Here is a 22,341-nt window from a genome sequence, read left to right as displayed (position 1 = left end):
ACAGAAGGATGACCCTGGCTGATTTTTTAAATGTGTAGAGATGATACTGGAAAGCCTGTAGGATTGCTGGGAATGGCGGAGATTTACCTGTGTCCCTGCAGTGCAGCTCCCCTTCTGTGCCCTCAATGTCCGCCCCCCGCCCCTGACACTGCCAGACCTAAGCTACTGACCCCAACTGCCGGATGGGCCACCCTGCCGTTATATTGTTAGTACTTGATTCTCATCAGGGTGACTTTGTTGGTCAAGTGCAGGCCACACATCTGCCCCAACCTCAAAGGAGACTGAGAAGATGAGACTGGAGACTTCTCAGAAAAGTTTTCCTTACAATGGTTGTAAGAAGGGAATTCCTCACACAGAGGGGTTCCAGTGCTGAGCTGTAAAAAAACAAAAACAAAACACAAAAATAACCTCCCCCAAATGTTCCACAACATGCCAAGTTTAAGATGCAGCATGCGGTTCATTGCTGTCAAATTCAGAACATGGCAACCATTCCCATCAAATCATTCAAACTTCCCGGCTGCTGGTAAAGAAAAACCCCAATGCACGGTTCGAAACATTGAGCCTTTTTCTTAATTCTGCATTGGTGTTCACGAAGCTCTTGTACCTGCTTGCCAACAAGTGACAATTTGAGAACTTTTTTTGGCCACTTCCTTTTAAGAATGACTTTGTGGCTATAGGTCCATGCACAGTCATGTCCCCTTGTTGGCTGTTATTGCAACATGTGAGGGGGAAACTGCCACACACCCTGCAGACCAGACTCTGGACAAGTTCCACTCAGATCTTGGTGGGTGGTTGTGGGAAACTTGAACATGAGGCCAAGGGAGGGTGAACAGGGGGTCAACATGCTTGAAAAGACACTGCATGTGCAACAAAGAAATGAATTAAAAGGCCAGACCAAAAGACCAAAGATGTTTTCTTCCATCTTCACATTTGTAAACAGACAGCTGGATGTTTACATTATTTGCAAGAGAAAGAAATCCTTTCGCAGAGCTACCTGCTAAGCATTGACCCCATGTAAACCAACCCATTTACAGTACAGAAAATAGACACTCTAAATAAATCCAGATTGTTCCAGATTGCATCTGTGCATCTCACAAAGATTACAATGGGAGAAGAAAAGGAAAATAAAGAAAAGAGAAAGTATGACCCTGGAGAAAGAAAGGTAAACTATTTTCACGATCTGACGTTGGGTACCATGTGTAATATCTTGCCAAGCTTATTGGTTATGGAGGGTTTTGTGGGGTTTTTTGGTTTTGTTTTCCCAATGACAGTGTGTAGCTGGCAACCTTCCTGTGATTTGTGGGATGTGTGTAGAGCACTGCCTCTACCCCGAGTGGCCGGCCGACTCTCCTAATGTTTCATTTGGTAGTTCCTTTTCAATAAAATCTAAGTCCCAGAAGGGGCCTCCAAGGCCCTTTACATGTTTTTCCTTTGCTGTTGCTCACAGCTGACTCATGTCAGTGGTCACTTAAAGTCTGTTTTCCTTGTTGTTTACCCAAGTGTTGGAGATGTGTCTTGCAGATGGCAGATTGTTTTAATGTTGGCTTATAACAAGTCATGTCAATCAGTTTGCACTTCAGATACACTGAGTGCCAACTGAGCTAGGGAAGGGTTAACTTTTGGGGTGAGAAGTCTTTATGATATGTTAGGGAAAGAAAATTATATTGGCCTTTAAAAAAAGAGAACAAAACCCTGTGCTTTCAAAAGAAGAAGTGTTTTTTTTCAGAACCCAGCAGTAGAGAGATAAAACGAGAATAATTCAGTTTAGCTTTTTAGGCCTGGGGTTCCTCAGCAGACGTGATAACAGAATGTAAATATTGATATCCAGCTGTCAGCCTATTGGCCTTCCTCACAGAGGTTAGGAGAACTTGGCCTCTCTTGCTGAGAGCTGACTAAGGGCAGCCAGGAAATTCAGGAGAGAATATAATTATGGGTTTTTTTCCCCCCCTTCTAAGTTTGAGACTTAAAACACACACACACACACACACACACCCCAAAAACACACACAGAGGAAATACAGGGTTTCCTCCCTGGTGGGTCTTGTTAACTCTGCTACCACCTTTCCCATTGGTCACAGTTCCATGGGATGAAGCAGTTGGCTCTTTCTAAGCACTGTTCTAAGAGGTTAAATTAGACCTCGATGCACTGTTCTAAGAGGTTAAATTAGACCTCGATGGGGTGTACCTGAACTGACTTAACTGTAAGACACAGAGCTTGACCTTGAGAGCTGCAAGCTCACCATTGGCCTCCTTGCCTCCCTCCACCACTCTCCAGTTCCGCTTGCTTTTGCTTCCATCCTGCTGAGATCTGCCTTCCCCTTTACAGCCTGAGTGAACCTTCCAAGGCACCAGTCCCATTGCAGCGGCCTGTATTTAAAACTCTGACTGGGGGCTTGGGTGCTGGAATCTTTTCATTTGGTTTATACTCTGACCAGTATACAAAAGGGGGTGAAGGTGCGTACTGTGATATAACAAAACTTGGAAAGGGGAAGAAAATGACGGAAAGAACTTTTATAGGCTCAGGGAAAGCCTTGCTGAGAAGGCAGCATCTTTGCTGGGATCTGAATTGAAAAGAAGCCACCAGCCATTTGAAGATTTGAGAGAAGTTGTCTAGGAAGAAGAAATAGCAAAAGGCTCTAGAGGAGCTATTTGGAGAACACTGGAACCAGGGGCAGAGGAAGGACTGGAGTCTAACAGGCATTGGTAACATGGAGCCCTGAAATCTATGGTAAAGGCTGTAGATCTTGTGTCTTCAGTGATGGTAGAATTTTAAACAAGGGAGTTATGTAACTTGGTCTTCTGTTTTAAATCTCCTTGGCTGCTACATAGAGAATCAGTTATGTGTGTGGGGATGGAGGGAGTAGAAGCAATGATCTCCGTGACCAGATTGTCACTGCAGTCCAGGAAAAAAAAGATGCTACTCCCTTAGGCTTAGGTGGTATCAGTGCAACTAGGACAATGGATGGATTTGGGATATGGTTTGAAGGTAGAGTTGAGAGACATTGCTGATAAATTAGATGCTGGAAGTGAGATAAAGAGAGGACTGCACAGTTATGGATGGGCTTGTGGTTTGAGCAACTGGAGAAATTGCAGTGCCATCTACTAAGGCCAGGAAGACTAGGGAAAAGCAGATCGGTGGAGGGGAATACAAAAATCTCTGATTTAACCATGACAGCTGTGAGATGCCAGTCAGAAACCAAAGTGGATGTGTTAAGTGAGCAATCAGATGTGCTATCTAGAGTTTATGTCAGGAATTCCAGGTCAGATTGGGACTACAGTGTAAACTTAGAAAGTAAAATGAGAAAGTGCTGAAAGAAAACTAAGATGACAATTTTATAATCTTGGGCTATTATAAAAATATTATTTCAAATCATAAATTAAAAGACTAGCAGATTTGACTATAATTTTTTGATTGAGGTATAATTGGACTATAATGTTATATTACTTTCAGATGTGCAGCATAATTATTTGATATTTATATATATGGCAAAATGATCATGACAGTAAGTATAGTAAACATGACCATACATAGTTACAAAATACCTTTTATCTGATGAGAACTTTTAAGATCTACTCTTAGAAATTTTCAAATGTAATACATTGTCATTAAATATAGTCACCATTCTGTATAGTATACCTTTATGGCTTAACTTATTTATTTTATAACTGGAAATTTGTATCTTTGCCCATTTGACCCTCCCTTTGCTCCCAACTTTGGTGACCATCAATTTGTTCTATCTTTGAGCTTGGTTTTCTGTTGTTTCTATTTTTAATTCTACATATAAGTGAGAGAATATTTGTCTTTCTCTGACTTATTTCACTTAGGATAATGCCCACAACGTCCATCCATGTTGTTGCAAATGGCAAGATTTCATTCTTATTTATGGCTGAGTCGTATTCCTGTGTGTGTGTGTGTGTGTGTGTGTGTGTGTATCACATTTTCTTCATTCATCTATTGCTGAACAGTTGGGTTGTTTCCATAGCTTAGCTATTATAAAAAGTGCTGCAATGAATATCTTTTTGAATTAGTGTTTCCATTTTCCTTGTCTAAATACTTGGAAGTAGAGTTGCTGGATCATAAGGTAGTTCTAGTTTCAATGTTTTGAGGAAACTTCACGCTGTTTTCTATAGTGGTTGCATCAGTTTATACTCCCCCACAATAGAACACAAGGGTCCCCCTTTCTCCTTATCCTCATCAACGCTTGTTATATATTTTGGATAACAGCTATTCTAACAAGTGCGAGAGGATATCTTATTGTGGTTCTGATTTTCCTGGTGATAAGTAATGCTAAGCATCTTTTCATGTGTCTGTTCGCCATCCATATATCTTCTTTGGAAAAATGTGTATTCAGAATCTCTGCCCATTTTTTAATCAGATTCTTTTTTTGGAATGGAGTTGAATGAGTTCCTTATACATTTTGGATATTAACCCCTTATCAGATTTGTGATTTGTAAATATTTACTCCCATTCAGCAAGTGTTCTTTTTATTTTATTGTTTCCTTGCTGTGCAGAAGCTTTTTAGTATGATGTGCTCCCATTTCTTCATTTTTGCTTTAGTTGCCTTTGTTTTTGGTATCAGGTCCAAAAAATTATCATCAAGAGCAATGTCTAGAAGCTTATCACCAGTTTTCTTTTTCTTTTTTTTTTTTTTAAGATTTTATTTATTTAATTGACAGAGAGAGAGAGAGGGAATGCTAGCAGGGGGAGTGGGAGAGGGAGAAGCAGGCTCCCTGCAGAACAGGGAGCCCATCATGGGGCTCAGTTCCAGGACTCTGGGATCATGACCCCAGCCCAAGGCAGACACTTAATGACTGAGCCACCCAGCCCCTCCCATCACCACCACCTATTTTTCTTCTGTGAGTTTAATGGTTTCAGGTCTTATGTCCAAGTCTTTAATCTGTTTTGAGTTAATTTTTGTGTATGGTCTTTTAATAGTGGTCCAGATTCATCCTTTTTCACATGGCTGTCCAGTTTTCCCACAACTAGTTATTAAAGAGACTCTCTTTTTCCCCGTATATAATCTTGGCTCCTTTATTGTAAGTTAATTGACCCTCTACATATGGGTTTTTTCTGGGTTCTCTATTCTGTTTTCTGTTCCACTGATTTATGGGTCTGTTTTGATGGCAATACCATACTATTTTGATTACTATAGCTTTGTAATAAAGTTTGAAATCAAAGAGCGTGATGTTCTCCAACTTTGTTCTCTTTATTCTTAAGATTACTTTGGCCATTTGGGTCTTGCAGTTTCGTACAAATTTTTAGGATTGTTTGTTCTAGTTCTGTGAAAAATGCCATTAGAATTTTGATAGGGATTGCATCGAATCTATAGATTGCTTTGAGTAGTATGAACATTTTAATGATATTTGAACATGAAATATCTTTCTATTGACTTGTGTCTTTGATTTCTTTCATTAATGTGATACAGTTTTCAGTGTGCAGGTCTTTCACATCCTTGGTTAAATATATTCTTAGGCATTTTATTCTTTTTGATGCAACTGCAAATGGGACTATTTTCTTAATTTCTCTTTCTTTTTATTATATAGATTATATAGAAATACAACAGATTTTGAACTGAATTTATTAGCTCTTAATGGTTTTTTTTAGTGGAGTCTTTAGGGTTTTCAGTATATAATATGTGATCTGCAAATATTAACAGTTTTACTTCTCACTTACCAATTTGGAAGGCTTTAATTCCTTGATGTTGCTTAATTGCTCTGGTTAGGACTTCCAGTACTCGATGAATACAAGTGGCAGGAGTGGGCATTCTTGTCTTGTTCCTGACCTTAAAGGAAAAGTTTTCAACTTTTCACTATTGAGTATGATTTTAGCTGCAGGTTTGTTATGTATGGCCTTTATTATGTGGAGGTATGTTCTCTCTATACTCATTTTGTTAAGTTTTATCATAAATGGAGGGTGAATTTTGTCAAGCGCTGTATCTGCATCTATGGAGACAATTGTATGGTTCTTTTTAATCAATCATTTTGTTACTATAGTGTATCACATAGATTGATTTGCAAATGTTGCACAGTCTTTGCTTCTTGGAATAAATCCCACTTGGTTGTGGTATATGATATTTTAATGTAGTGTTGAATTCTCTTTGTTAATTTTTTTGGAGGATTTTTGCATCTATGTTCATCAAGGATATTGGTCTATAATTTTCCTTTCTTGTGGTGTCCTTCTCGGGTTTTGGTATGAGGGTAATGCTGGCCTCATAAAATGAGTTTGGGAGTGTTCCTTCCTCTTCTGTTTTTTGGAAGTGTTTGAAAAGAATTGATATTAATTCTTCTTTGAATGTTAGAATTCACAGTGAAGCTGTCTGGTCCTGGACTTTTGTTTATTGGGAGGTTTTTGATTCCTGATTCAATCCCCTTGGCAATATTGGTCTGTTTAGATTTTCTATTTCTTCGTGGTTTAGGTTTTTAAAAATTTTTTGTGTTTTTTGGGGCGGGATTTTTATTATTTTTTTAATTTTTATTTTTTTATAAACATATAATGTATTTTTATCCCCAGGGGTACAGGTCTGTGAATTGCCAGGTTTACACACTTCACAGCACTCACCATAGCACATACCCTCCCCAATGTCCCCATAACCCCACCACCTTCTCCCTACCCCTGTCCCGCTGGCAACCCTCAGTTTGTTTTGTGAGATTAAGAGTCACTTATGGTTTGTCTCTCTCCCAATCCCATCTTGTTTCATTTATTCTTCTCCTACTCCCCTAACCCCCCATGTTGCATCTCCACTTCCTGATATCAGGGAGATCATATGATGGTTGTTTTTCTCCGATTGACTTATTTCACTAAGCATGTTACCCTCTAATTCCATCCACGTCATTGCAAATGGCAAGATTTCATTTATTTTGATGGCTGCATAGTATTCCATTGTATGGAATCTTCTTTATCCACATCTTCTTTATCCATTCATCTGTTGCTGGACATCTAGGTTCTTTCCATAGTTTGGCTATTGTCGACATTGCTGCTATAAACATTCGGGTGCATGTGACCCTTTGGATCACTACGTTTGTATCTTTAGGGTAAATACCCAGTTGTGCAATTGCTGGGTCATAGGGTAGTTCTATTTTCACCTTTTTGAGGAACCTCCACACTGTTTTCCAGAGTGTTTGCACCAGCTTGCATTCCCACCAGCAGTGTAGAAGGGTTCACCTTTCTCTGCATCCTCGCCAGCATCTGTCATTTCCTGACTTGTTAATTTTAGTCATTCTGACTGATATGAGGTGACATCTCATTGTGGTTTTGATTTGTATTTCCCTGATGCTGAGTGATGTGGAGCACTTTTTCATGTGTCTGTTGGCCATCTGGATGTCTTCTTTGCAGAAATGTCTGTTCATGTCTTCTGCCCATTTCTTGATTGGGTTATTTGTTCTTTGGGTATTGAATTTGCTAAGTTCTTTATAGATTTTGGACACTAGCCCTTTATCTGATATGTCATTTGCAAGTATCTTCTCCCATTCTGTCAGTCGTCTTTTGGTTTTGTTAACTGTTTCCTTTGCTGTGCAAAATATTTTGATCTTGATGAAATCCCAATAGTTCATTTTTGTCCTTGCTTCCCTTGTCTTTGACGATGTTGCTGCGGCTGAGGTCGAAGAGGTTGCTGCCTATGTTCTCCTCAAGGATTCTGATGGATTCCTTTCGCACATTGAGGTCCTTCATCCATTTTCAGTCTATTTTCATGTGTGGTGTAAGGAAATGGTTCAATTTCATTTTTCTGCATGTGGCTGTCCAATTTTCCCAACACCATTTATTGAAGAGGCTGTCTTTTTTCCATTGGACAGTCTTTCCTGCTTTGTCGAAGATTAGTTGACCATAGAGTTGAGGGTCTATTTCTGGGCTCTCTATTCTGTTCCATTGATCTATGTGTCTGTTTTTGTGCCTGTACCATGCTGTCTTGATTATGACAGCTTTGTAATAGAGCTTGAAGTCTGGAATTGTGATGCCACCAACTTTGGCTTTCTTTTTCAATATTCCTTTGGCTATTCAAGGTCTTTTCTGGTTCCATATAAATTTTAGAATTATTTGTTCCATTTCTTTGGGAAAAAAAGGTGGGATTTTGATAGGGATTGCATTAAATGTGTAAATTGCTTTAGGTAGCATAAACATTTTCACAATATTTGTGCTTCCGATCCAGGAGCATGAAACATTTTTCCATTTCTTTGTGTCTTCCTCAATTTCTTTCATGAGTACTTTATAGTTTTCTGAGTATAGATTCTGTGCCTCTTTGGTTAGGTTTATTCCTAGGTATCTTATAGTTTTGGGTGCAATTGTAAATGGGATTGACTCCTTAATTTCTCTTTCTTCTGTCTTGTTGTTGGTGTAGAGAAATGCAACTGATTTCTGTGCATTGATTTTCTATCCTGACACTTTACTGAATTCCTGTACAAGTTCTAGCAGTTTTGGAGTGGAGTCTTTTGGGTTTTCCACATATAGTATCATATCATCTGCGAAGAGTGATAATTTGACTTCTTCTTTGCCGATTTGGATGCCTTTAATTTCCTTTTGTTGTCTGATTGCTGATAATGGACATCCCTGCCGTGTTCCTGACCTTAGCAGAAAAGCTTTCAGTTTTTTCTCCATTGAGAATGATATTTGCGGTAGGTTTTTCATAGATGGCTTTGATAATATTGAGGTATGTGCCCTCTATCCCTATACTTTTGAGTGTAGAGTTTTGATCAGGAAGGGATGCTGTACTTTGTCAAATGCTTTTTCAGCATCTATTGAGAGTATTGTATGGTTCTTGTTCTTTCTTTTATTAATGTGTTGTATCACATGGATTGATTTGCGGATGTTGAACCAACCTTGCAGCCCTGGAATAAATTCCACTTGGTCGTGGTGAATAATCCTTTTAATGTACTGTTGAATCCTATTGGCTAGTATTTTGGTGGGAATTTTCGCATCTGTGTTCATTAAGGATATTGTCTGTAACTCTCTTTTCTGATGGGATCTTTGTCTGGTTTTGGGATCAAGGTGATGCTGGCCTCATAAAATGAGTTTGGAAGTTTTCCTTCCATTTCTATTTTTTGGAACAGTTTCAGGAGAATAGGAATTAGTTCTTCTTTAAATGTTTGGTAGAATTCCCCTGGGAAACCGTCTGGCCCTGGGATTTTGTTTGTTTGGAGATTTTTGATGACTGTTTCAATCTCCTTACTGGTTATGAGTCTGTTCAGGTTTTCTATTTCTTCCTGGTTCAGTTGTGGTAGTTTATATGTCTCTCAGAATGCATCCATTTCTTCCAGATTGTCAAATTTGTTTGCGTAGAGTTGCTCATAGTATGTTCTTATAATTGTTTGTGTTTCTTTGGTGTTGGTTGTGATCTCTCGTTTCATTCATGATTTTATTTATTTGATAAGTCTGGCCAGGGGTTTATCATTCTTATTAATTCTTTCAAAGAACTAGCTCCTAGTTTTGTTGATTTGTTCTACTATTCTTTAGGTCTCTATTTCATTGATTTCTGCTCTGATCTTTATGATTTCTCTTCTCCTGCTGGGTTTAGGCTTTCTTTCTTATCTTTCTCCAGTTCCTTTAGGTGTAGGGTTAGGTTGTATACTTGAGACCTTTCTTCTTTCCTCAGAAAGGTTTGTACTGCTATATATTTTCTTCTCAGGACTGCCTTTGCTCTGTCCCACAGATTTTGAACTGTTGTGTTTTCATTATCATTTGTTTCCATGAATTTTTTCAATTCTTCTTTAATTTCTTGGTTGACGCATTCTTTCTTTAGAAGGATGCTGTTTAGTCTCCATGTATTTGTGTTCTTTCCAAATTTCCTCTTGTGATTGAGTTCTAGCTTCAGAGCATTGTGGTCTGAAAATATGCAGGGCATGATTCCAGTCTTCTGATACTGGTTGAGATCTGATTTATGACCCAGGATGTGATCTATTCTGAAGAATGTTCCATGTGCACTAGAGAAGAATGTATACTCTCTTGCTTTGGGATGGAATGTTCTGAATATATCTGTGATGTCCATCTGATCCAGTGTGTCATTTAAGGCCTTTATTTTCTTGTTGATCTTTTGCTTGGATGATCTGTCCATTTCCATGAGGGAAGTGTTAAAGTCCCCTACCATTATTGTATTATTATCTATGTGTTTCTTCGATTTTGTTATTAATTGGTTTATATAGTTGGCTGCTCCCACTATCCCAGGGGCATAGATATTTAAAATTGTTAGATCTTCTTGTTGGACAGACCCTTTGAGTATGATATAGTGTCCTTCCTCATCTCTTATTATAGTCTTTGGCTTAAAATCTAATTGGTCTGATATAAGGATTGCCACCCCAGCTTTCTTCTGATGTCCATTAGCATGGTAAATTCTTTTCCACCCCCTCACTTTAAATCTGGAGGTGTCTTCAGGTCTAAAATGAGTTTCTTGTAGGCAAAATATTGATGGGTTTTGTTTTTTTATCCATTCTGATACCCTTTGTCTTTTGATTGGCACATTTAGCCCATTAACTTTCAGGGTAACTATTGAGAGATAAGAATTTAGTGCCATTGTATTGCCTGTAAGGCGACTATTACTGTATATTGTCTCTGTTCCTTCCTGATCAACTACTTTTAGGCTCTCTCTTTGCTTAGAGGACCCCTTTCAATATTTCCTGTAGAGCTGGTTTGGTGTTTGCAAATTCTTTCAGTTTTTGTTTGTCCTGGAAGCTTTTTATCTCTCCTTCTATTGTCAATGATAGCCTAGCTGCATATAGTATTCTTGGCTGCATGTTTTTCTCATTTAATGCTCTGAATATATCATGCCAGTTCTTTCTGGCCTGCCAGGTCTCTGTGGATAAGTGTGCTGCCAATCTAATATTTTTACCATTGTATGTTACAGACTTCTTTTCCTGGGCTGCTTTCAGGATTTTCTCTTTGTCGCGAAGACTTGTACATTTTGCTATTAGGTGACAGGTTGTGGACCTATTCTTGTTGATTTTCAGGGGGGGTTCTCTGCACCTCCTGGATTTTGATGCTTGTTCCCTTTGCCATATTAGGGAAATTCTCTCCAATACACCTTCTGCTGCCCCTCTCTCTTTCTTCTTCTTCTGGAATCCCAATTATTCTAATGTTTCGTCTTATGGTGTCACTTATCTCTTGAATTCTCCCCTCATGGTCCAGTAGCTCTTTGTCCCTCTTTTGCTCAGCTTCTTTATTTTCTGTCATTTGGTCTTCTGTATCACTAATTCTTTCTTCTGCCTCATTTATCCTAGCAGTATGAGCCTCCATTTTTTATTGCACCTCATTAATAGCTTTTTTTATTTCAACTTGGTTAGATTTTAGTTCTTTTATTTCTCCAGAAAGGGCTTTTATTCCTCCAGGGAGAGTTTCTCTAATATCTTCCATGCCTTTTTCGATCCTGGCTAGAACCTTGAGAATCGTCATTCTGAACTCTATATCTGACATATTACCAATGTCTGTATTGATTAGGTCCCCAGCCTTTGGTACTGCCTCTTGTTCTTCTTTTTGTGGTGAGTTTTTCTGCCTTGTCATTTTGTCCAGATAAGAGTATATGAAGAAGCAAATAAAATACTGAAAGGGTGGCAAAGACCCCAGGAAAATGTGCTTTAACCAAATCAGAAGAGACCCCAAATCATGGGAGGGAGAAAGGGGATAAAAAGAAGTTCAGGAAAAAAAAAATTAAAACAAAAAAAAAAAAAGAAAGAAAAAAATATAAAAAAGAAAAATACATATATATTAGATAAACTAGTTAAAAATGTTAAAAAAGAAAAGGGTAAAAGTTTTAAAAAATTAGTAGAAAAAAAAGTTAAAAAAAATTAAATTAACTGCAAGACTAAAGAATCATGAGGAGAAAGCCATGAGTTTCACACTTTGCTTTCTCCTCCACTGGAATTTTGCTGCTCTCCTTGATAGGTGAACTTTGTCTTGGCTGGATTTCTTGTTGATCTTCTGGGGGAGGGGCCTGTTGTAGTGATTCTCAAGTGTCTTCTCCGGAGGCAGGATTGCACCACCCTTACCAGGGGCCAGGCTAAGTAATCTGCTCAGGTTAGCTTTTGGGAGCTTTTGTCCCCTGAACACTTTCTGTAGAGTTCTGGAGGACGGGAATGAAAATGGCAACCTCCCAGTCTCCAGCCCAGAGGAGCCAAGAGCTCAGAGCCCCACTCTGCAGTGTGCCCTCAGAGAAAAGAGCCCAGTCACTCCTTTCTCCCTGGCCTGCGGCCATGCTCCCAGCTCACCCAGCGTGCAACCGGTTCAAGGTAACCCCGAGCTGAGAGCTCACTCCTTGGCTCTGTCTCTGTAGCCGGCTTACCTGGTCTTATATATGTGAGCTCTATGACACTCAGACACCCCCGATCCTTCTGTGACCCTGCGGGACCTAGGGCCACGCTGGCCCCGCGTGGGCTTCACCCTGGTTTAGCCTCTGGAGCTATGTCCCTCAGTGGAGCAGACTTTTAAAAGTCCTGATTTTGTGCTCTGTTGCTCCATGGTTTGCCGACAGCTGGCCCCTCCCCCCGCAGTCTGTCTTCCCGTCACTTTGGATTCACTTCTCCGGTGGTCCTACCTTTCAGAAAGTGGTCTATTTTCTGTTTCTAGAATTACTGTTCTTCTTCTCTTCAATCTCCCATTGGATTTGTAGTTGTTTGCAATGGTTTGATAAGCTATCTGGCTGATCTCCTGCTATCTCATGTAGTCTCAGCCTGCTACTTCTCTGCCATCTTGACTTCTCCCCTGTGGTTTAGTTTTGGTCATTTTTATGTTTCTAGGAGTTTCTCCATTTCTATTAAGTTCTCCAATTTGTTAGCATATAATTATTTATAGTAGTCTCTTATGATCTTTTGTATTTCTATGGTATAAGTTTAAATGTCTCCTCTTTTATTTCTGATTTTATTTATTTGACTCCTCTCATTTTTTCTTGGCGAGTCTAGCTAAAATGCCATCAGTTTTGCTTATCTTTTCTAAGAACCAGCTCTTAGGCATGTTACTAAGTAGAAGAAGGCAATCTGAAAAGACTACATACTGTATGATTCCAACTATATCATGTTCTACAAAAGTCAAAACCATGGAGACATTAAAAATATCAGTGGTTACCAGGTTAGGGAAAAAGAGGGATGAAGGATCTTCAGAGCAGTGAAACTACACTGTATGATACTCAAACAGTGGACACATGTAATTATTCACTGTCAAAATTCATAGAATGTATGGATAACACCAAGATTGAACCATAATATAAATTATGGACTTTGGATGATAATGATGTGTGCCATTTTGGTGGGGGATGTTGATAGTGGGGAATGCTGAGTATGGAGGGGGGCAGGGACTGTAGGGGAACTCTGTGCTTTCTGTTCAGTGTTACTGTGAATCTAAAACTGTTCTAACAAATAAAGGCTATTTTATTAAAAAAAAAAAATAAAGAACCAGCTCTTGGGTTATTGATCTTTTCTATTGTCTTTCGTATCTATTTCATATTTCTGTTCTGATCTTTGCTGTTTTTTTCTTTCTACTAACTTTGGGATTTATTTGTTCTTTTTCTAGTTCCTTAAGGTATAAAGTTAGGTTGTTTACTTGAGATTTTTCTTGTTTCTTGATTTATCACTGTGAACCTTCCCTCTTAGAACTACTTTTGCTGCATCTCCAAATTTTTGGCATGGTGTATTTTCATTTTCATTTGTCTCAAAGTATTTTTTGTTCGTTTTTTTATTTCTTTTTGATCCATTGGTTGTACAACAGCATGTTGTTTAATTGCCATGTATTTGTGAATTTTTCATTTTTCTTCCTTTCTAGTTTCATACCACTGTGGTCAGAAAAGATGCCTGATATAATTTCAACCTTCCTAAATTTATTTAGACTTGTGTTGTGGTCTAACATATGTATGATGTGTCCTGTAGAATATCCCATGGGCACTTGCGAAGAATGTGTATTTTGTTGCTTTTGAATGGAATCTTTTGTATATATCTGTTAAGTCCATCTTGTCTAACATGTCATTTAAAGTTGAGGTTTCTTTATTAATTTTGTGTCTGAATGCCCCAAGCATTGATGTAAGTGGGGTGTACCTTGCTTTAAAGTCCCCTACTACTATCATATAACTATTTCTCCTTTTAGGTGTGTTAATATATGCTGTATATAATTAGCTGCTCCTGGGTTGGATATATAAATAGTTACAAATGTTCGACCTTCTTGTTGGATTGACCCTTTCTTTATTATGTAATGCCCCACTTTGTCTTTTATTACACTCTGTTTAAAAAAATTTTGTGTGTGTGACGTAAGCATAAACACCCCAGCTTTCTTTGGGTTTCCATTTGCATGGAATATTTTTTCCCATCCCTTCACTTTCTTTCTGTGTATGTCTTTACATTTGAAGTGAGTCTCTTGTGGGCAGCATATAATGGGTCTTGTTTTTATTTATTTATTTATTTTTAGAGAATTTAGTTCATTTACATTTAAGTAAATTATTGACAGGTATGTACTTGTTAACATTTTGTTAAATTGTTTTCTGGTTGTTTTGTAGTTCTTCTCTGTTCTTTTCTTCTTCTCTTATTCTCTTCCTTTGTGGTTTGATGACTTTCTTTAGTGGTATGTCTATATTCCTTTATCTTTTGTCTATCTACTTGTTGCTTTGTGGTTACCATGAGCCTTACTTATAACAACTTAAAATTGTCTATTTTAAGTTGCTAACAACTTAAGTTAGCAACTTAATGCATTCTAAAAATGTACATTTTTACTGTTCTCCCACCATGTTTTATGTTTTCAATGTCACATTTTACATTTTTTAAGATTTTATTTATTTATTTGGCAGAGAGAGATCACAAGCAGGCAGAAAGCCAGTCAGAGAGAGAGGGAGAAGCAAACTCCCTACTGAGCAGGGAGTCCAATGTGGGGCTTGATCCCAGGACCCTGGGACCATGACCTGAGCTGAAAGCAGACACTTAACCCTCTGAGCCACCCAGGCGCCCCACATTTTACATTTTTTAATCATGTGTCCCTTAAATTATCATAGTTAAGGGTATTTTTACTACTTTTGTCTTTTAGCCTTCATATGAGCCTTATAAGTGATTAATATACCACCTTTACAACATTAGATTTTTCTGATTTTTACTATCTATTTATCTTTATCAGGGAGGCTTATATTTGCATATGTTTTTCTGTTACTAATTAGTACCCTTTCTTTTCAGTTTAAAGAAGTCCCTTTAATATTTGTTGTAAGGCCAGTCTAGTGGTGATGAACATCATTAGCTTTTGCTTGTCTGAAACACTCTTTATTTGTTCTTCAATTATGAATAAACACTTTGCCAGGTAGAGTATTCTTAGTTGGAAGCTGTTTTTTATTTCAGTACTTTGAATATATTGTACCACTCCCTTCTGGCCTACAAAGTTCCTGCTGAAAAATCCTTTGATAATCTTATGGGGGTCCTGCCTTTAAGATTCTCTCATTGTCTTTAAATTTTAACACTTTAATTATAACGTGTCTTGTTGTGGGTCTCTTTGGGTTCATGTTATTTGGTACTCTCTGGCTTCTTGGATCTGGGTGTTTGTCTCCTTTCCCAACTTAGGGAAGTTTTCAGCCATTATTTCTTCAAATTAACTTTTTGGCCCCCCCACCCATTCTAGGAACCCTGAAATGCAAATGTTGGTCTGCTGGATGTCCCAGAAGTTCTTTAAACTAGTCACTTTTTTTTTTATTCTTTTTTCTTTTTGCTTCTCTAGTTGGCTGAGTTCCACTGGCCTGTCTTTGAGTTATCTCTTCCTTTCTTCTGTGTCCTCTAGTCTGATACTGAAACCCACTAGTATGTTTTCGGGGCAGTTGTTATAGTCATCAGCTCTGTCATTTCTATTTGATATTTATATTTTCTATCCTTTAGTTGATATTCTCACTTCTTCCACTCTTCTGTGTTTGATGAGCATTTTTATGACCATTATTTTGAACTCTTTATCAGGTAAATTATCTTTATTTCATTAAGGACTTTTTCTGAAGTTTTATCTTATTCTTTCATTTGGGACATATTCCTTTGTCTCTTCATTTTCCTTAACTCTATGTGTTGGTTTCTATGCATTAGATAAAATAGCCTCTCTCAGTCTTAAAAGAGTAGTCCCATATCAGAGATGAGCCTTATCATTCAACGCTGTCCTAGTTCTTGTTTGTGTCTTAAAACTTTGTGATCATCCAAACAGCCAATTTTATTTTTAGTGACTTCCAGTAAGTAGTTGAGGGCATGCCAAGACCTGTCAGTGTAATAAAGGGGATGATTTTAGTCGCCTGTATTTAAGCTTAATATAAGCCAGACCCTCAGGCACCAGCTTTTAAAGTATGCAAAAAATATATATATATATACACACACACACACACACACACACACACACACACACACACAAACTGTGGTGCTTCAAGCATAGGTCCTGCTGCTCACCAGATTCAGGTGATCTGGAGGTGTCCCCAGGGAAGTAATCACAAAAATTGGGGTGCCATATGGGTGTACAAGCTCCTTTATGGGCAATACTGGTGATCTGGAGTGAAACAGAGGGAGAGCACAAAGGTGGAATTCACCAGCCTCCATCCCCAGAGTGAACCTCTGTAGGCCTCTAGATGTATGCCACACTAGAAGTCTGCCCCTAAGCCAAGTCTCCAGGATAAGCAAATAGATCTCTTTGACAGAAAGACTTGGGGGGGGGGGGTTGTTTTCATTAGCTGTCTATGACTCTCTCTCTGATTGCTATAATCCTGTGAGAACTAGGAACACAAGTCCTCCTGGTCACCAGAGCCAGGTTATCAAGGGGAAGCCCCTGGGCAGCAGTTGCAAAATCTAGAGCCTACTAAACATATATAGAAGCTCCCTTCCAGGAGACAGTGATACTCTGGAGCATGGCAGAGGGAGAGCAGGAAGATGGCACCTGCCTTCTGAGGTCTCTAGAAAGGGTTACTGTCAGCCCTTAGATGTGTGTTTAATTAGAAGCCTGCTCCTCAGGCCACAACTATGAGGATAAGTTAATAGCTCTCTTTCACAGAAACTCTGGACTCCCCAGACTCTTGCCTCTTTCTGTGGCCCTGTGATGTTAGCCATTTAGAACTCTTTCTCCATTGGTTATACTTCTTTGGGACCCACAAATGTTGGCCCTCTGGCCATCAGCTGGGTAATCTAGAGGCATACCCTGGCAGTAGCCACCAAAACTCATGATACTACAGGAGGGTACAAGTTTCTTTCCAGAAAGCACTTGTGAGCTGAACTGAGGCAGAGGGAGAGCACAAATATAGCACCTACGGGCCAGAGCAAGGCAGAAAGAAGAATAAAAAGGTGGTGTATGCCAGTCTCCATCCTCCAAAAGTACCCCAGCAGGCCCCAGATGTATGTTAATTTAAATCCCTGCCCCTCAGACCAGTGCTTTAAGATAAGCAAATAATCCTCTTTCTCGTAAAACCTGAGTGTCCCTCAGTTGGCTGCCTCTCTTCTGGTCCTTAGGGTAAGTAACTCTGGGTACACCAGCCTTTTAAGGGCTGTTTCTTAGTTCATTATAGCCTTATGGGTTTTGTGGGCATGAGCCCCGTTATTTTTCAGAGTTAGATAGTTTAGGGCTCGTCTCTCAGGTACAGGTCTTAAAAGTTTGGTTTATTGACGTGGGGTTCAAACTCTTCACTACTCAGGGGGAAGCTCTGGGTTTTGAGTTCTTTCCTGATTGCAGGTTGCCATGCCAGGGGTGGGGTTTATGGCAAGATTGCATCTCAACCTCTCCCACCCATTTTTATGTGGGGTTTTTTTTCCCTTATTTGTCTGATGTACAGGATTCCCTCAGCTAGTTTTTAGGGTTTTGTTTTGTTTTGTTTTTTAAGGAAATTTTTCCATATTACTGTAGATTTGTTCTATCCATCACAGGAGGCAATTTCAGGATCTTACATTGCCATCTTGAACTGGAACCAAAAAGATTTCTCCTTGATTTTCTATGAGGGATAAGCTAGAAGATGGAATCAAAGACACCCTTTAAGGTTTCAGGCCTAAAAAAACTAAGAAAAGAATGGTACCAATTAGAGAAATAACAAAAAAATCAAGGGGTAGGAGACCATGTTGACTAGGGAAAGGATGAGCTTGGTTTTAAACAAGTTGAATTTCAGGTGACAACATTTAACTGAATGACGTATGGCTCTCAGCCAGGTAGAAATATTGAGTCTAAAGCCTAGAGATGTCAGAGAGAAGGGCATAGATTTGGGATTCATCCGCACAACAGTTATCAAAGCAGATGAAACTTCTAAGTGGGACCATAAAAAAGAGCCTGATTAGAACAATGCTCAATTCTTGAGCATTATTCATATGTCCAGGTCTGAAGGAGGAAACTAAATTGCAAAAGAAGAGAGAAATATTTTAAAAAGTAGAAGGAGAAACAGATAAGGGGGGTGTCATTCATGAAATGACAGTTTCAATGTGAGGGTAAACTACTAAGACAAATGTTTCAGAAGGCCATAAAAACGAGCTCTGAGAAAAATTGATATGTAGCTAAAAGAAGCAGAATGCCAAGGTCAAAAAGGACTTTTAGAGGTCACATAGTTCAAGCCCTCATTTTATAGATGAGGCCTTTGGGTCTCAAAGAAGTTAATTATATCACCCAAGATAACACAAATCCTTCTGTGCACTGATAGAATTTTATCTCTGCCTGCTGGTTGAGTGTTCTTTCAGCTGAGCCAAACCCTGCCATCCTGCCAATTTTCTGGTTGTGTCATGTAATGCAATCTATAATCCACCATGTTTGAGCTTGTAAAGTTCGGGCGTCCATATTTAAAAAAAAAAAAAAAAAAAGCAAAACTAGATGATACAGACTATGTAACCTATTGGTTTCCATAAAAAAATGGTTCATGATATTCTTTTTTTTTTAAGCTTTTTTATTTATTTGAGAGAGAGAAAATAAGCAGGGGCAGGAGTAGAGGGAGAAAATTTCAAGCTGACTTCCCACTGATTAAGGAGTCAGATTTGGGCCTCAATCTCCCCACCCTGAGATCATGACCAGAGTTGAAATCAAGAGTTGGCCACTTAACCAACTGAGCCACACACCACCCCAGTTCCTGATATTCTTATGTAATGTTCAGGATGATGCTGATAAAGGATGAATTAGAGAAGTGTAATAATAAAATAAACATAAATGTAAAATACATTCTATTTTGCAAATTCTAATTTATTCTTTTCATTATAAACTGGCAAACACTTAATTTAACAAAACAAAATACAGAAAACTACCTATAACAGAATAAATATCACTGATAATTCCCCCACCCATTGACAGTTATGCTTAACATTTTGGTAATTTTTCTCATGTTGTGTCTATTAGTTTATAAAGCTGAGGTGACACAAAAGAGGTGATTTGTTTCCTGTTTTTTTTCTGTTAATGTTATATTACAAATATTTGTTGTGGTTTACCCTTTTAAATGCCTACCTTATATCCACTCTTCCCTTCTTTGTTAAACAGAACTGTGAGTTTGCGTAAGGAGGAATGTTCCTAGCTAAACTGTTCGCCTTCCTGGAGCTGTTTGCAGGTGGTGATGTGACTCTGTTTTAGGCAGTAAAGCATAAGGAGAGGTTGCTGGTGGTGGTGATTGGTGGTAGTGGAGCTTCTAGGAAGCTTTACAAAGCAACAGACCCAGCAGGCCTGTTACTTTTGTCCTTCTGTCCTTTCTTCCTCTCTGGTATGCATACCTCATATGTTGAGGGTGACAGGTGGAACAGCTGCCTTGGACCCTGAGTATGAAAGCCACACATTATGGATGGTGGAGCTGAAGGATGGAAAGATCTGAGTCCTTGATTATATCATTAAGCACCCATATCAGCCCTGGACTGCATTTCTCTAGGCTTCTTAATGTATAAAATAAAGGCTATAAGCCACAGTTGTGTCACGTTCTGTTACTTCTAGGTAAAAACAATATTGTTGGATAATACATTTTAAATGCTCCCCCTTTTCATCATAAAATGCTGTTGTGCACTTGATTTTAAGCTTGTGCCTCACCTTCTTTCAAAAAACATTCTAAATAGTATAGTACCAATCAAACTATGGGAACAGGATGAGATCGAAGTAAGATGAGAGAAAGATAGTTATTCTAGAAAACCAAGGTGAAGGAGAGCTACTGATATTAAATTTAAAATTTACCTCTCAGTTTCTGGCATCAGACTCTGGTTATCTAATGACTGAAAGCATCCCAGTTTATCAACTTCTTCTTAGCAGAGTCCTAAAAATAAAACGTATCAAGTAAATCTAATAAAAGGATATCAAAAACTATAAATGTCTTCAAAAGTGGTCTTTAAAAGATGCAGCGATATTATCATTTATTATCCAATACCAAATCCCAGGAAAGGGGAAAATTCAAAATATTAAACTATAATCCAGTCTGTTCCCTTTCCAAAAAGTATAATCTCAAATTGTCTGCTGCTGTCTTCTGGGGTTTTTTGTTTGTTTGTTTTGAGATTTTGGAGTTTTGTTTCTGTTTTTACCAAAACAGTTGAGAGGAACTATATAAAATAAAAGAGAGTTTAAAGGATCTGAAGTTCCCCTCTTGCTCTTCATGGTCAGTGTTTTCTCCTAGATAAAGCCAGATCAAAAAGAGAGGTCTCAAATTGGAAGAGCTTGTCTTGAGCTCCCACAATTGCCTTCACCATGTTTGACTTTATTCCTTTGGAATATCCCAAGGACATTATAATACTCTCATATTGAATCAGTGAGTACATTTATTATCCAGATATGATGAGGACGTTAGCCATTGTAGCCCACAGCAAGTCTCAGTATTTACATATGAAAAATCAGGCAAAACATTTTTTTTCCATACCCCAGTGTCAGGAATATCTTGTTATCTACTTGTTTGTTTGTCTTTGTTCCTGAGGAAATGGTGTACTTTCTTCTTTTGGATAATATAGATATATAGCCTATCATATTTCCTTTTTCTTTGGTTTTCAGGAACTTTAGAAGTAAATTTACATCCTAGCCTTATTTTTATGTCCATCATGTCTGTGTACTATTTATTTTAACACCCATTTTTTGTAACTTAAATAAATTTTTTAATTTAAGTTATATATTATATACAAATGGCATAAAATATATAATTACATATTGATATATAAATATATTAAAATATATATATATATATATAAATTTTATCTCCCCATCTATATTTTCCCTGGATATAATATGTTTTGCACTGTTTCCCAAATACTCATTTGAAGACCTTTCAAGATAGAATAGAGGTATATGTGGGGAATTATTCAAGAATATTGAAAAAGATTTACTCTTTAAAACAAAAATTTTTTAATTGAATTATAGCTGACAACAATGTTACATTAGTTTCAGGTATACAACATAGTGATCCAACAAGTCTATATATTCTGTGCTCACCACAAGTGTGTCTTCCATCTGTCACCATAAATACTATTACACTACCACTGACTATATTCCCTATGCTGTACCTTCCATCCCTGTGATTTATTTAATCCATAGCTAGGAGCCTGAATATGTATTTTTAGAGTTTATATTTCATTATACATATGTGGTTTCAAATCATTGGTAGAATAAGATGGAATAGAAATAATTAAATACAGACAGTCAAAACTTGTCCAAGTCTGTGGTTTTCTGGTTATCTGGTACCAAAGAGTTGGAACTAGAGAACCAAGACACAACTGGTTAGCATATACCTCTCACATTTTGATAATGAAGCTTTGGGCCAGGTTTAGATAGCTGTCACTTGGTGACCAGTGTCATTTGCAAATACCAGATAACTGAACAATGATGATTAGTGCTATAAGTAGCCAGCTGTGCCTGGTGCATTTCTAAATAGTCTTCACATGTCATCTCATCTGCTCCTCACAGCAGCCCCCCTGGGAGGTCATTATTATTACTGTGGCTGTTACAGATAAGGAACCTGGGTACAGGGAGTCCGTGGTTACCTGGAAGCATAGCCATGGGTTATTTAGAAGCACCTAAATAAAGGGCAAGAAAAGTTTTGAAAGTTTGTATACTTTTAGCCTCTTCCTATTTCCTCTACCCCCAGACCCTGGCAACCACTTATCTACTTCCTGTTTCTATGAATGTGGATTCTTCTTTAGATTCCACATATAAGTGGTACCATGCAGTATTTGTCTTTATTTGACTTATTTCACTTAGCATAATGCTGTCAAGGTCCGTCCACGTTGTCACAAATGACAAGATTTTTTTTTCTTTCTCATGGCTGGATAATGGATAATATTCCTGTGTGTGTGTGTGTGTGTGTGTGTGTGTATAAAATGTTTATTCATCTGTTAGCCAAACACTGAGGTTGTTTCCATATCTTGCCTGTTATAAATAATGCTGCAATAAACTTGGGAATGCAGATATTTCTTTGAGATAGTGATTTCATCTCCTTTGGATATATATCCAGAAGTGGGACTGCTGCATCATATG

At 38.2% G+C, this 22,341-nt stretch overlaps 1 long non-coding RNA gene across 3 annotated transcripts in view; it reads left to right on the top strand.

Moving 5' to 3' along the window:
* Positions 1–22,341, top strand: part of LOC309870065 — a 171,170-nt gene that overhangs the window by 108,128 nt on the left and 40,701 nt on the right. The gene's annotated exons all lie outside the window — the stretch shown is intronic.

The sequence above is a fragment of the Mustela nivalis genome (assembly GCF_964662115.1).
Source record: "Mustela nivalis genome assembly, chromosome: 7".
In the NCBI taxonomy this organism is placed as follows: Eukaryota; Metazoa; Chordata; class Mammalia; order Carnivora; family Mustelidae; genus Mustela; species Mustela nivalis.
Note: the sequence above shows the minus strand (reverse complement) of the source record. Positions and strands in the feature narration are given on the sequence as shown.